We start from the raw sequence: 15,430 nt of genomic DNA on the forward strand, positions 1-15,430 counted from the left end.
GTCTGGCTAGTGGTTTATCAATTTTGTTTATCTTCTCAAAGAACCAGATTTTAGTTTTATTGATCTTTGCTATTGTTTCCTTCATTTCTTTTTCATTTATTTCTGATCTGATCTTTATGGTTTCTTTCCTTCTGCTAACTTTGGGGGTTTTTTATTCTTCTTTCTCTAATTGCTTTAGGTATAAGGTTAGGTTGTTTATTTGAGATGCTTCTTGTTTCTTGAGGTAGGATTGCATTGCTCTAAACTTCCCTCTTAGAACTGCTTTTGCTGAATCCCATAGCTTTTGGGTCGTCGTGTTTTCATTGTCATTTGTTTCTAGGTATTTTTTGATTTCCTCCTTGATTTCTTCAGTGATCTCTTGGTAATTTAGTAGTGTATTGTTTAGCCTCCATGTGTTTGTATTTTTTACAGTTTTTTTTTCCTGTAATTGATATCTAGTCTCATAGAGTTGTGGTCAGAAAAGATACTTGATACTATTTCAATTTTCTTAAATTTACCAAGGCTTGATTTGTGACCCAGGATATGATCTATCCTGGAGAATGTTCTATGAGCACTTGGGAAGAAAGTGTATTTGTTGGTTTTGGATGGAATGTCCTAAAAATATCAATTAAGGCCATCTTGTTTAGTGTATCATTTAAATCTTGTGTTTCCTTATTTATTTTCATTTTGCATGATCTGTCCATTGGTGAAAGTGGGGTGTTAAAGTCCCCTACTATGATTTTGTTACTGTAGATTTCCCCTTTTATAGCTGTTAGGATTTGCCTTATGTATTGAGGTGCTCCTATGGTGGGTTCTTAGATTTTTACAATTGTTATATCTTCTTGTTGGATTGATCCCTTGATCATTATGTAGTGTCCTTCTTTGTCTCTTCTAATAGTCTTTATTTAAAAGTCTATTTTTTCTGATGTGAGAATCGCTACTCCAGCCCTCTTTTGATTTCCATTTGCATGGAATATCTTTTTCCATCCCCTCACTTTTAGTCTGTATGTGTCCGCAGGTCTGAAGTGGGTCTCTTATTGACAGCATAGATATGGGTCTTGCTTTTATATCCATTCAGCCAGTCTATGTCTTTTTGGTTGGAGCACTTAATCCATTTACATTTAAGGTAATTACTGATATATATGTTCCTATTACTATTTTCTTAATTGTTTTGGGTTTGTTATTGTAGGTCTTTTCTTTCTCTTGTGTTACCTGCCTAGAGAAGTTCTGTTTGCATTTGTTGTAAAACTGATTTGGTGGTGCTGAATTCTCTTACCTTTTGTTTGTCTGTAAAGTTTTTAATTTCTCCATTGAATCTGAATGAGATCCTTGCTGGGTAATCTTGGTTGTAGGTTTTTCCCTTCATCACTTTAAATATGTCCTGCCACTCCCTCCTGGCTTGCAGAGTTTCTCCTGAAAGATCAGCTGTTAACCTTATGGGGATTCCCTTGTGTGTTATTTATTGCTTTTCCCTTGCTGCTTTTAATATTTTTTTCTTTGTATTTAAGTTTTGATAGTTTGATTAATATGTGTCTTGGTGTGTTTCTCCTTGGATTTATCTTGTATGGGACTCTCTGCACTTCCTGGACTTGATTGACTATTTCCTTTCCCATATTAGGGAAGTTTTCAACTATAATCTCTTCAAATGTTTTCTCAGTCCCTTTCTTTTTCTCTTCTTCTTCTGGGAACCCTATAATTCGAATGTGGTGCTTTTAGTGTTGTTCCAGAGGTCTCTGAGACTGTCCTGAATTCTTTTCATTCCTTTCTCTTTATTCTGCTCTGTGGTTGTTATTTCCACTATTTTATCTTCCAGGTTACTTATCCATTCTTCTGCCTCATTTATTCTGCTATTGGTTCCTTCTAGAGAATTCTTAATTTCATTTAATGTGTTGTTCACCATTGTTTGTTTACTCTTTATTTCTTCTAGGTCCTTGTTAAATGTTTCTTGTATTTTCTCCATTCTATTTCCAAGAGTTTGGATCCTCTTTACTATCATTACTCTGAATTCTTTTTCAGTTAGACTGCCTATTTCCTCTTCATTTGTTCGGTCTGGTGGGTTTTTACCTTGCTCCTTCATCTGCTGTGTGTTTCTCTGTCTTCTCATTTTGTTTAACTTACTGTGTTTGGAGTCTCCTTTTCACAGGCTGCTGGTTTGTAATTCCCATTATTTTTGGTGTTTGCCCCCAGTGGCTAAGCTTGATTCAGTTGGTTTTGTACGTTTTCTAGTGGAGGGGACTGGTGCCAGTGTTTTGGTGGATGAGGCTGGATCTTGTCTTTCTGGTGGGAGAACAACATCCGGTGGTGTATTTTGAGGTATCTGTGACCTTATTATGATTTTAGGCATCCTATCTGCTAATGGGTGGTGTTGTGTTCCTGTCTTGCTAGTTGTTTGGCATAGGGTGCCCAGCACTGTAGCTTGCTGGTCATTGAGTGGAGCTGGGTCTTTGCATTGAGATGGAGATTTCTGGGAGAGCTTTTGCCATTCAATATTACATGGAGCTGGGAGGTCTTTGGTGGACCAATATCTTGAACTCGGCTCTCCCACCTCAGTGGCACAGGCCTGACACCTGGACGGAGCACCAAGACCCTTTTGGGAAGTTTGAGGTCTTCTGCCAGTGTTCAGTAGGTATTCTTTAGGAGTTGTTCCACATATAGATGTATTTCTGATGTATTTGTGGGGAGGAAGGTTATCTCCACATCTTATTCTCCGCCATCTTGAAGGTCTTCAACACAAGTATTTTAGAATACTTCCAATACCTGAAAAATATTCTTTGTTCTTGTTTGCAGTAAATCCCTATTCTTGTCATTTCATGTAAATGAATCATGCAATATGCAGCTTGCATCTGATATCTAGTAAAATATTTTTGAGGTTTATTCATATAATATGTACCAGCGGTCCATTTCTATTTTATTGCTAATTGTATTCTATTCTATTTGATATTCATACTAATAAAGCATATTTTATTTATGCATTTACAAGTTGATGGACATTTGGACTGCTTGTACATTTTAGCCATTATGACTAACATGGCTATGATCATTTGTATACAAGTTTTTGTTTGTACATATGTTTTCATTTCTCATTTCATTTCAAATTCTCTTGGAGTGGAATTTCTAGGTCATAGGGTAAATTCATGTTTAACATTGTAAGAAACTTTCAAACTGTCTTCCAAAGTGGCTGCTCCTTTTGCATTCCCACCACAATGTTTAAGAGCTCCAGTTTCTCCACATCCTTACCAACACTTCTTATTATCCATCTTTAATATTATCATAGTTATCCTAATGGGTACATAGTGTTATATCATTCCAGTTTGCATTTTTGAAAATACTAATGATGTTGTCCATCATGTTTTGTTGATCTATGTGTCTACCCCTCGAACAATACTACAGTGTCTTGATTACTGTAACTATATAACAAGCCTTAATATTAGGAAGAATGTTTCCTCCACTTTATTATTCTTCATCAAGATTGCTGTAGCCATAGAGTCTGTGGCTTTTCATACATATTTTAGAATAAAGCTGTCTATGTCTAGGAAAACCTTGCTCAGATTTTGTAGGAATTGCATGAAAACTGTGGTTCATTTTAAGGAGACGTGTCATCTTTACTGTATTGACTCTTCCAATCCATGAACACAGTATGTATCTCCATTTATTTAGGTTTTCTTTGAGCTCTTTCATTAGCACTTCATAGGTTTCAGTGTACAAGTCCTGGACATGCTTGTTAGATGTACACCTGTTTCATTTTTCTTGGTTGTTATAATTGTATTTTGATTATAGTCTCTGTGTGTTGGGTGGATTTATGTCCTTATTCATGGGTGTGGCATCCTGGTGGGGAGGAAGGACTATGAGGAGGATGTAGGGAGGAAGATGTGCACTCAGGTCCTGCCTTCGCCTCTTTCCCCTCTGTGATCCTGGGTAAGTCATTGACGCTCAGGTGATGATTAATACCTACCCCACAGGAGTCAGGACAACCCAAATTCTATTTAAAATGCAACCAAGTATTGGTGCTTCTGTCCTTATCAGACTGGTATACTTTCCACTTTTAATAGCTATCCACATATTAATAAAAAAACCTTTGATATGCCACTTTGTAAATGAAGGGCAAGGATCATGAAACCTGGCTTAGGAAGATAAAGCAAAACAAAATGAACTGTATCATGACATGCATAAGAAATATAAGTTTGGAGGAAAGTAGCAATGAACTGATGGATAGAAGAGGACTGAGCAACACAGTAGTGGGTGAGATGCCTGTACAGGATTAGCAGCCAGTGAGAAATTCAGTTTTGGGAGTGAGAAAAGAACCACAGAATAAAAACATATCTAATATTCAAGTTTAATTTCTTTTAAAATTTATTTATTTATTTTTGGCTGTGTTGGGTCTTTGTTTCTGTGTGAGGGCTTTCTCTAGTTGCAGCAAGCGGGGGCCCCTCTTCATCGCAGTGCACGGGCCTCTCACTGTCGTGGCCTCTCTTGTTGTGGAGCACAAGCTCCAGATGCGCAGACTCAGTAGTTGTGGCTCAGTTGCTCCGTGGCATGTGGGATCTTCCCAGACCAGGGCTCGAACCCGTGTCCCCTGCATTGGCAGGCAGATTCTCAACCACTGCACCACCAGGGAAGCCCCAAGTTTAATTTTTAAAAATCTCCTTTTTTTTTGCTGTTTAGTGCTGCGTTGTTGCCCTCCACTGTCACTGAAAACAAAATTCATTAAAATCTGGAATCCACAGATGCTCTATGTGGATGGGCAGTAGACGGGGATCGAGAATGGACAAGAGGAGAGATGAGCCACACCCTTTGGGAGATGAAAATAAAAGTTCAGTTTAAAATAAGGAAATTGGAGCTGAGTAGGGTAAGCCATCAGGAAGTGACAAAAATCTTGGAGAAAGCAGGGATTCATGCCAATTTAATGTGGACCTCGTAGGACAGACAACATGACATTAATTGGCACCTGTGTTTTCTAAGACACGCGTGCGTGACAAGTGTGGGTGGATGTGCTCCCCTCAGCACTTCCTACCATGGTTGGAGAGTCATGACGTCCCAGAGCACATGCCTGAGCTGGATGGTGGTGACCGGGTTCCTCAACTGTAGTATGGCACAACGTATATACTGACTTTAGAAGAGTGTGTTGAGACATAGGTTTGTACAGTGCTTCACACATATTCATGCTTAAAACCTCTTGACTGTGGCTTATGTTAAAACTGGGTTTAAGTCCCAGGGACATATGTTACTGAGCATCTTCCAGCTCCTGGAGGAATGCCTGGCACACAGCAAACAGTAAGGATGTGTGCAGAGAATGGACTGAATGAATAAACGTGGGTAATTTCTGCCAAATATTTAATCCTCAGGATCTTCGTCGGATGACTCAAGTCTATCATTCTAAGCAGGCAATAAGTTGAATACTGTAAACATTCTTTTAAAATTCCCAAATCTGTTTACATGAACCAGCCAAAACCCTCTGAAAGTACTGTCATGAGGGATAGGGGAGGAAAGAATGCTCAGGATCATCTCAAAGTACCTGCAGAATATTGTCCTTACAATGGTCCCCTTCTACACTAACGCTTCCCAGCTGCTCTGTGCACAGGTTCCACGAGAAGACATGGTGAAAATGTCTAGGAAGCTAGAAATCGCCTCTACTCAAGGGAAATGCTTGAATGCATTTAGCATCGCCGTCTTTGCAGACCGGTATCTTGCTGGATGTCCAAGGTCCCAGAGAGACAGTCACTGGTAAATGAGTCAAGCAAGTGGCCTGTAAGCCAGGAGATAAGTAAAGTTGCCTAATACAAACCAGGCCTTTGACATTTGTTATTTAGATTTAGAGGTTCTTTTCATGGTCAAAATATTTGCGTTTCCTTCAGATGCCTTCCAAGAGAGTTTATCTTAACATTGAGGCTAGCTGGAGTTTCAAGTAGAGCAAAGATTAGGGTCACACAGAGCAGTCTCGGTCTCTTCTCAAACAGCTTTTGCGAAGCAGCAGCTGTGGTATCATCGCAAGAGGCCTGACCATAGAGGAGCAGCAGAGGGTATGGGTGGAATGTGGCCATTAGCGAGCCCCTTAGCCACTCTGGGCCTCGCTTCCAGCAGGACAGCCAGGGCTCCCTGATTTCCATGTCTGTGAGCATCACGACTGGTGGGAGAAGGGATGACTAGTGTGAGAACTGTAATTGGTGACTGCCTGCAGTGTGCGTGCCAAGGAGGGGGGCAAACTCTCATCACATACTTTTCTAATTTAATCCTGAGAACAACCTGGTGAAGTAGATCACAACGGAGTGGAAGTTTTACAGGTGAGGAGAGAGTTCAAAGGTCCATCGGAGGTGGGTGGGTCGAAATCATCCAGGTTCACATGGGCGCAGTGATTTGGAAGCCCACACTGGATGAAAAAAAATCATGGAGAAGTCATTCCATCCTCTCAGATTCCTTTTTTTTTTGGGGTACACGGGCCTCTCACTGCTGTGGCCTCCCCCGTTGCGGAGCACAGGCTCTGGACGCGCAGGCTCAGCGACGATGGCTCACGGGCCCAGCCGCTCTGCGGCATGTGGGATCTTCCCGGACTGGGGCACGAACCCGTGTCCCCTGCATCGGCAGGCGGACTCTCAACCACTGCGCCACCAGGGAAGCCCTCAGATTCCATTTTTAATTGAAGTGAAATGACCATAAAATGCATGAGCTTCAATCTGCATCTCTTTCTAAGTGGCTCAGCATTATGTCATTGACAACTGATTTTTTTCATGTTCGAAAATTGACTTGGGTCTGGCCTTTTAACTTTCCTACAATAGGGTGCCAATTTTTACTCTGCCCATATAATAGAATCCACCAGTTTCCATTAAAATGCATTAATTTAGCTTGTTTTTTTTAAAAGAAAATCCTAAATAAAGAACTGGCTCACCCCAAAGTCCTAGCATTCTCAGAGAAACTGACTTTGGCTGGATCCATCTTATCTGCCTCTTTTCTTCAGGCAGGAGAAAACACACCACCACAGTAACGTGCTCTTCAGAGCCTGAGTTTTTCTCATGTTTCACAGAAGCGACCCAGGTTGCACTCCTGGACTGTGAAGCGTGGAGTCAGGAAGTTGGGGGCCTGGTACAACCCAGAGTCAATGTTCTATGGTCCTGCCCAGGCTGGAGGCCAATTTTCCAGCCCACACTCTTGCCAACATCCAACCCTGGCATTGAGTGACAGCCTTCTGGGAGGCTGAAGCTGACTCTCTTGTCTGCTGCAAGCCCTGGGCAGCAAGTTCTCCCATGAGCGAGGGGAGGTGACTCTCTCAGAACATGAGGGCATCTTTGGTCCACGGCAGGCATAGAACTGAAAAGAAAATCTAAAGTTTCAATTTGCCAGTTTAAGAGTAGAAAAATTATGAATCTTTGCCCATTTCTTAAGCTAAGTTTTAAAGCTTGTGACCTCACAAATAAAAAGAAACTTTTTCTTGTCGTGGCTTCGACACCTGACTATAAATCCATGTGTGTTATAGATCAAAGCAAGAACCTTCCCACAGCTAAATGCCAAGAATGGCTGATATGCGAAGTGGAAAATGTTTCCCATGGGGCTAAAAAGTGAAAAGAATTGGGTGAGTATAAAATTATAAGACTAGAATTTGATTATAGAATTATAAAACTGCAATGTGAATATTATTATTTTATTGGATTTTAAGTAAAACAGATTTCAAATTTAGAAAAATTACTAAATTTTTACAAGTCTTTCAACAAAGACAAGTGTACATTCAATGTACTTTCTGATATCTGGACTCATAAAGAAACTAAAAATATACTCTAGAAAATGTCCTGCTGATAAGAAACAGTTAAATCTATCTTACTATTTGAGAGAACCCAGATTAGTTTACCATTTTAGAAAATTAACCAGTATACAGAGCAAGACCTATCTGGCTTAGAGTACAAATCTGGTGGTCCCCGGAAATCGCTCTCAGGAGGCTCTTTGGGGCCTTTCTGAGCTGTGTTCCCATGGACCTTGTACAGGGGTGCACAGCCAAGATCAAGCTGCCTTCTAGAAAGGTTGGGCTCATTCTGGACTCACCTCAGGGTTCATACAGCAGCGTCCGGGCCCAGATGTCAACTCATAGCCGCAAGGAGCAGAGGTTTTAACTTAAGACTTCGTGAAGACGAGAAAAGAAAGTAATGACTGAACTCAAATGAAACCTCCAGTTTTGAATATGTCTTGAATGCTTGTACAGTACCGTCGGCCTAGGCTCCGTGTCTCTGGCCCGACTCCCTCAGGACTGTGAGAGCCCTTTGCCGGCACGTGTGGCTCATCAGCTTCTGTTGAGGCCCAGGTACGTGCCTGACAGTGATGGCTGTCTTGTGCAATCCTGTGCTGAGATGCCACTTTCCCACATCAGGGCTCTTATTTGTCTTTGGGAAAAGTCCGTGGTTGCTACAGTAACTCTAAATTCAAATTTGAACTGATTATCTATGCGATGAGGGGAGCTAGTCCTCTTGGCCGTGCTCTATTTAATGCCTGCCATACATTTATTCTAAGGGGGAAAGCGTTCCACTAGTAGAGAAATTCCTGCCTGGCTCTGTTCTCAGAGACACAGTTGGGCCTCTGTTGCTTCTCTTGGAAATGTGCTGATGCCTTGGCAGTGACCAGCCTCACCTCTGCCTGCTCACCTGAGAGAGTCTCAGGCTGATGGGCTGTAAGCTCAGCAACCATGATGCTCAATGGTTTCCTCACTTCTGATGTTCCATTATTGCTATGGCAACATATAGAAAATACCTACATGTGTTATAAACCCAACAATACTATATTCTAATTACTATTCTAATGTCTTTTGAAGTACTTATGTGTTTTCTGGTGCTCTCCATCTCTTCCTGTGGGTTTGGATTACCATCTTGCCAGTATCACTTCCATTCCACTTGAAGGACATCCTTTAGTATTCCTTGTAAGGTAGTGTTTTGATCAGTTCTGAATGCGACAACAAAGTACCATAGGTTGATTGGCTTATAAACATCAGGCGTTAGTTTCTCACAATCCTGGAGGCTGGAAGTCTGAGATGAGGGTGCCAGTATGGTCAGGTGCTGGTAAGAGCCTGTCTTCTGTCTTCTGGGTTGAAGACTGCCTACTTCTTTTACCCTTACATTGTGGAAGGAGAGGAAGGGACCTCTTTGGGGCCCCTTTTTTAAGATCATTAATTCCATTTGTGAGGGCTCTATCCTCATGACCTAATTACTTTTTAAAAGTCCCACCTCCTAATACCATCACCTTGGGGGTTAGAATTTCAACAAATGAATTATGGGGGTGACACACACAATCAGACCATAACAGGTCTGCTAGCATGGAGCTGTCTTAGCCTTTGTGTGTCTGGGGATGACGTTATTTGGCTTCTACTATGAAGAGTGTTGAAAAGAGCTAGTGGCCTCCACCTACTCCCTCTTTCCTCCCCATCCTTTTATTTTTGGTTAATCTCGCAAGGCCACTTGCTAGCCATTTGCCTTTCAAGCCCTCTCCAATCAGCTAGAGGGAAGATCTGCTATGCACTCTCTGGTCTCCATTTTCACCATCATTCATTCTATTTATAAATCTAGACTTGTCACTGCTTCCCCTACTGGGCTCCACTTGGGTCCTCCTCGCAGGGGTTCTCCTCAGGGCCCCCTCATTGTCCTGAAGAGGGTCTTTGATTTATGAGTTTGCAGCACGTACAGGCCTGGACCACAGCAGCCCCGTTCAGATTGGTGTGGACTTTCCATTGTCTCACCCACAAGTGGAGAGCAAGATACCCCATGCCCTCAAACCTTGTGCCTCCCAAGGGGCCTGGCTTGGTGGGGACAGGGCTCTCTCCTCCTCCTCAGGCCCATAGAACTGCCTGCTACTGCCTTTGTCTCTGTGATTCTTACGTGACCTAAGTTCTTATCTTTGGATTTTTAGTTCTGATCTTTGGATTTTTCTCTACATAATCACATATTCAGATAAATACAGTTTTATTTTTTCCAGTCCACAATTTATATTTAATGTCATATTGTACTGACAATATCTTCCTCAACAATGTTGAATCATCATGGTGTTATTGGGGTCTTTTCTGTCTCAATCTCTCTCTCTCTTTCTGTTTCTCATATTCCTGGTATCACTTGAGAATCAGCTAATGTTTCCAAGTTAGGAGCAACTGCCTTGAAGTGAGTACTCTTCTTTGTGTTAGGCAAACACCATCTTATTCTTATTTTTGAATTTCAAAGTATATTTATTAGCTATTATTTAAGGATCTCAATCACTATCTTGTGAGATTAGTTCTGCAGTTTTTCTTTTCTGATCTACATTAATTATACTTTCATATCAGCATTAAGTGTGCTTGGTAAAATCATTTTTTTTTCATCTTTCTATATATTCTGGAAGGATTTTAATGTTTCTTGAAAATATGATAAATTTAATGTCTTGAAGTCTTTGTGACTATAATCTCTTTGGAAGTCAGAAATTTCTTCCGGGAGTCTCATTTTAGCTTTGGTTGTTATTTCTTTTAATTTATTAGGGATCACCTAACACCTAACTGCAGATTATAGAACTATTGAGAATAATAAGGAAGCACATGGCAATGCCTCCAGGGCACCTAAGAGTCCTACAAGGCAGGTATCTGCTAATGTTACAGAAGGAAAAACTGAGGCTCAGAGAGTTTTACTGACTTAGTCCCTTTCCCACAGGACAGTGGAGAAAGAACTTTCCCTTGAACTTGAATCTTTGAAAATCTTGTGCTCTTATTTCTCCTGCATCAGGCCAAGTCTGGTGACTACTGTTTATATTAATTATTATTTCTTCCAAGTTGTTAAAGGAAATAGCTCAAAGAACAGTACATTCCTGACCGTCGTGAGTTTCCTCTGAGCCCTCACTCAGCCATGCAGAATGTTTCCCCGACGTTGCCACAAGCCAGTGCAGCTCACAGGAGCGGCAGCAAGGCGGGTTCCCGTGTGAAAGGTCTGGTTCTGGTTTAGGTCGGCTGGTCTAAGTCCTCCGAACCATTTGTTGTGTCTGAGGCTTCAAAACCAGGTGGCCCATTTCCCAGATATATTGTTGGCAATTCCGAATATTTTTCCCTAAAGTCAGAAGTTCTGTCTGTAGCTTTTTCCGGATTTCTTCTCATTGACATTTTTCATTAGTCTAGGTTTTGTTTGCCGTAGAAAACCACTGTGGTCAAACAGCCTTTCACAGCCCTTCCTACTGGTGTTGGCTCAGACTCAACTGGGCAAGCATGTGTCTTCTCATTGCCCATCACTGCTGACCACAGGCTGGGTTGCCTGGAAAGGCAAAGAGAACTTTTCAGATTTTGATGGGATGCCATGCATGTCCATGTCAACCAGCAGAGGCCCTGGCAGGGAGATCCTTACAAGGAGGTCTCCTCCTGTTCTGTTTCTCATGCTGTCCAATTCCACACATCAGGGAATTCTATGTATTGAAACTAGAAAGTTTCTGAGGAATACTAGAGTCTTTCGCAGCTTCCTCTGCAACCTGTGCAAATACCATGAGAACTGAATTCTAATATGCATACTCTTATTTAAAATAGATATTCTTGACATTTCTTTGTTCAGCTTCACTGAGGTATATGTAACCTACCAACTGTCACACTTATTTACTGTACGCATCTTGACGAGTTTGGATATTGCCTGCGCCCCTGATATCATCACCACGAAGTGAGAAACACATCCATTACCTCCATGAGATTTCTTGTGTCCCCCTTGCCTTTTTTTTGTGCTAAGAACACATAGCATGAGACCTACCCTCTTAACAAGTTTTTAGGTGCACAATGCTAAATGGTTAGCTATAGGCACTACGGTGTGCAGAAGGTCTCTAGAATGTATTTATCTTGTATAACTGTAACTTTATACCTACTGCACATCTCCCCATTTCTCCCTCCACCCAGCCCCTGGCAACCACCATTCTACTCTCTGCTTCTATTGGTCTGACTATTTTAGATTCCTCATGTTAAGTGGAATCAAGCAGTATTTGTCCTTATTTCACTTAGTGTAATGTCCTCCAGTCTCCTCCATGTTGTTGCAAATGATAGGATTTCCTTCTTGTTTAAGACTGAATAATACTCTGCTGTGTGTATCCATATCTATCTCTATATCTACATCTAGCTATATCTATATCTATCTATACCTATATCTACATCTATCTCTATCTACATCTCTATCTATATATCTACATTTACATCTATCTATATCTATACCTATATCTATATCTATCTATATCTATACCTACATCTACATCTATCTCTATCTAAATCTCTATCTACATTTATTTCTGTATCTACATCTACATCTATATCTATCTATATCTATCAATATCTACCTCTATATCTATCTATATCTATACCTATATCTATATCCATCTATATCTATGCCTACATCTACATCTATCTATCTCTATCTAAATCTCTATCTATCTACATTTATTTCTATGTCTACATCTACCTCTCTATATATCTATATCTATCAATATCTACCTCTATATCGATATCTGTCTATATCTATCTATATCTACATCTATCTATATCTATCTCTATATCATCTATATCTATATCTATCTATCTATATCTACATCTACATCTATCTATATATATCTATATCTTTATCTATCTATAGCTATCTATATCTTTCTATATCTATATCTATATCTATCTCTATCTACTTCTACATCTATCTATACCTATCTATATCTATCAGTATATACCTCTATATCTATCTGTATCTATATCTATCTATACCTATATCTACATCTATGTCTATATCTACATCTACATCTACCTATCTATATCTCTATCATCTCTATCTATCTCTATCTCTATCTATCTTTATCTCTATCTATAAGTCTATCTCACATTTTCTTTATCCTTTCCTGTGTCAGTGGACATTTGGCTTGTTGTTAAATCTTGGCTATTGTGAGTAGTGCTGCAGTGAACATGGGAGTGCAGATTTCTTTTCAAGATCCTGCTTTCAATTCTTTTGGAATTGAAAAAGAGTGGGGTTGCTGGTAGATCAAAGGGCAGGGAACTTGAAATCACATGATCTGGGATGCAGTTTCTGATCAGCTGCACTGGCGTGTGACCATGGGAGGGCCCTACGAGGTCGTTGAGCACCAGCTTATTCACAAGGACACCATGCGCGCCGCCCAGCAGGCCTTCACCAGATCCCAGGTGATGGATGAAACAGCCTGTCTCATGGAGCGCTCGTTAAAATCATGAGAAACAAAGTCTGTAGCAGCCTTTGGGATGAGCCTCTGGGGCAGCAAGGCTTCCCCTGGAGAAGTAGGAGCAGGGCAGGATGCTGGTGGAGCGGGCTGTTCCCCTGTTCCTCCTTCACACTGATGTGAACACCAGAGCACAACTGGCACGTCCTTCCTGCCTCACTCACGAGAGGCCCCTTCCAGGTGGCTCCCCTGCAGCACCCCTGCACGGAGAGGCTGAGCACGTTCACTCTTTCCATGGTCCTCATCCTCAGACCGATGGAGGGCTGGCTGCATTGTACAGCATGGTTTCATGAAAAATTTTCGGTTTAGTCACCCTTGGGGTTTGAGCCAACATCTTCAGGAGGTAAAAAATGACTCTGTTTACTGACCAAACAAAACAACTCCAGTGAAACTTCTACTAATGTTTTACGAAGCATAATATTTTTGTTTCTTTCTTAGGAAGTTCCTGTAATTCTTAAACATTTCAAGAACTTTATGGTTCACTTCTTGTTATTTTGTTAGTTGTGTCCTGGATACAGTTTATATGTGGAGTGTAAGCTCACTTCAGTTTATTGCTGTGTGAACAAAGGCTCTATTGCTGATACGAGACCTGGTTGGCAATCTATTTAGACACAGGGATGCATGGACAGGGAACTGCGAGGTGTCCAGGGGTTCTTCCCTTCCATCTGGCTCATGAAATTGGCTTTAACTGATTTCAGTTACGTGTGTAAATGAGAATGACGTCTGAGTTTTCTTGTTTCACAGACAACCTAGAAAAAAATAAAAAACATTTAAGTATATTTTTAAGAGTCTAAAAATGCAGCTTTTTCCCATATTATTTTTTTTCTAGATTAATTCATTCTGTATTGAAAGTTAATGAAAGTCAAGATATTTCATTTCTAGGTGAGCATCCTAATATTTTAAGAATATTTTATTTGCTTATCTGCTTGCTATTTATTGATCTTACTCCAGTGATCTTCTCTGGACAAAAATGCGTACAGTGAGGAACACAAGATGGGAAACGGCCTCAGGTCTGCCCTTATGGAATTTGGTGGCTAGTGATAACAATGAAATCACCCCACCTTTTAGCCTGTTTTGAGATGCAAGTAACAGAAGAGTTGGCTAGTGGACTGAGTGTCTTGGCGCCTCTGTTTTTCTCAGAAGTACAAGGAGAGTGATTCCAGTGGGATGGGGGACTAGGGGTGTGTAGCAACTCCTCTCTCAGGAGCTGAGACCCTCCTAGAATAGCAGTTACCAGCATAGCTGTTGGACCCTGATGGCTGGGGCTGAATCCTGGGTCAACCCCTTACTAGACGTGGGTTGTGTGCGAGTTACTCAGCCTCTTTCTCTCAGTTTCCCCATCTGTGCAGTTTCCACGAGGTGGGAGGTGATTTCGCACAGCAAGCGCTCTGTGTGTTAGATGCCACAGCCCTGGGCCCCTCACAGCTGCCCGAGGCACAGGCAGGAGTGGTCTCCACACGCGGGGTTCGGCCCCTGACAGGAAATGGGCGCTGTGTGAGACAAAGTAGGCATCCAGACTTCTCCTGGGATCTGGCAGAGCTCCTTGGAATTCTTCCTGAAATCGTTCTTAATTTTTCAGAAACCCCCCAAATTTGCTTAAACGTCATTTTCAAATTAACGAAGAATTATTAAGCACCTATTGTGATGTTTGTCACAAAGTTCTATGCTCAGTGCTAAGCCCCGAGGACACCTGGATAATCACCAACACATTTCTAACCCTCCCTTACCTCCTAGTGCAGTAAAAAGGTTGGCTTGAATGAAAGCATTGCTTTCATGTGGGAATGTTCTAGAAAGGGAGAGTAAGCTGGGGATAAAACATAGAGGAGATAGAGGAGGAAAAGGACGACAGGTGCGGAAAAGCCAGGTTTTCCCTCTTTACTTATGAGCCATGTGTACCTAATAAGGTAGCTAATAAGATGCATGTGTTGGATTTCAAAGGCACCCAGGACTCAAATTCCTAGACAAGAATGTCTCAGCGGTGAGAGTCACCTGTTGCTTCTGGAAGTACTGAAGTTCATGCATCATACAGGTGGACGGATGAAGAACATTATCAGGCCAGGATTTTGGTATAATAGGGAAATGGATTTCATAAGAAAAGTCTGTCATTGAAAAGAAAAAAAGAAGAAGATGAAGACAAAGGCCAGGAAAGAGGAGAGATAAGATGTCATGGTGTTGGGACTCTGGATCTGGACATGACGTCAGGATAGGGAATTTGGATCAACCTTCCTTCTCTCTGAGGACGAGTGGAAAGCTGCACAAAATATTTAGTAAA

This window comes from Leucopleurus acutus (genome assembly GCF_964270905.1).
Source record: "Leucopleurus acutus genome assembly, chromosome: 9".
NCBI lineage: Eukaryota > Metazoa > Chordata > Mammalia > Artiodactyla > Delphinidae > Leucopleurus > Leucopleurus acutus.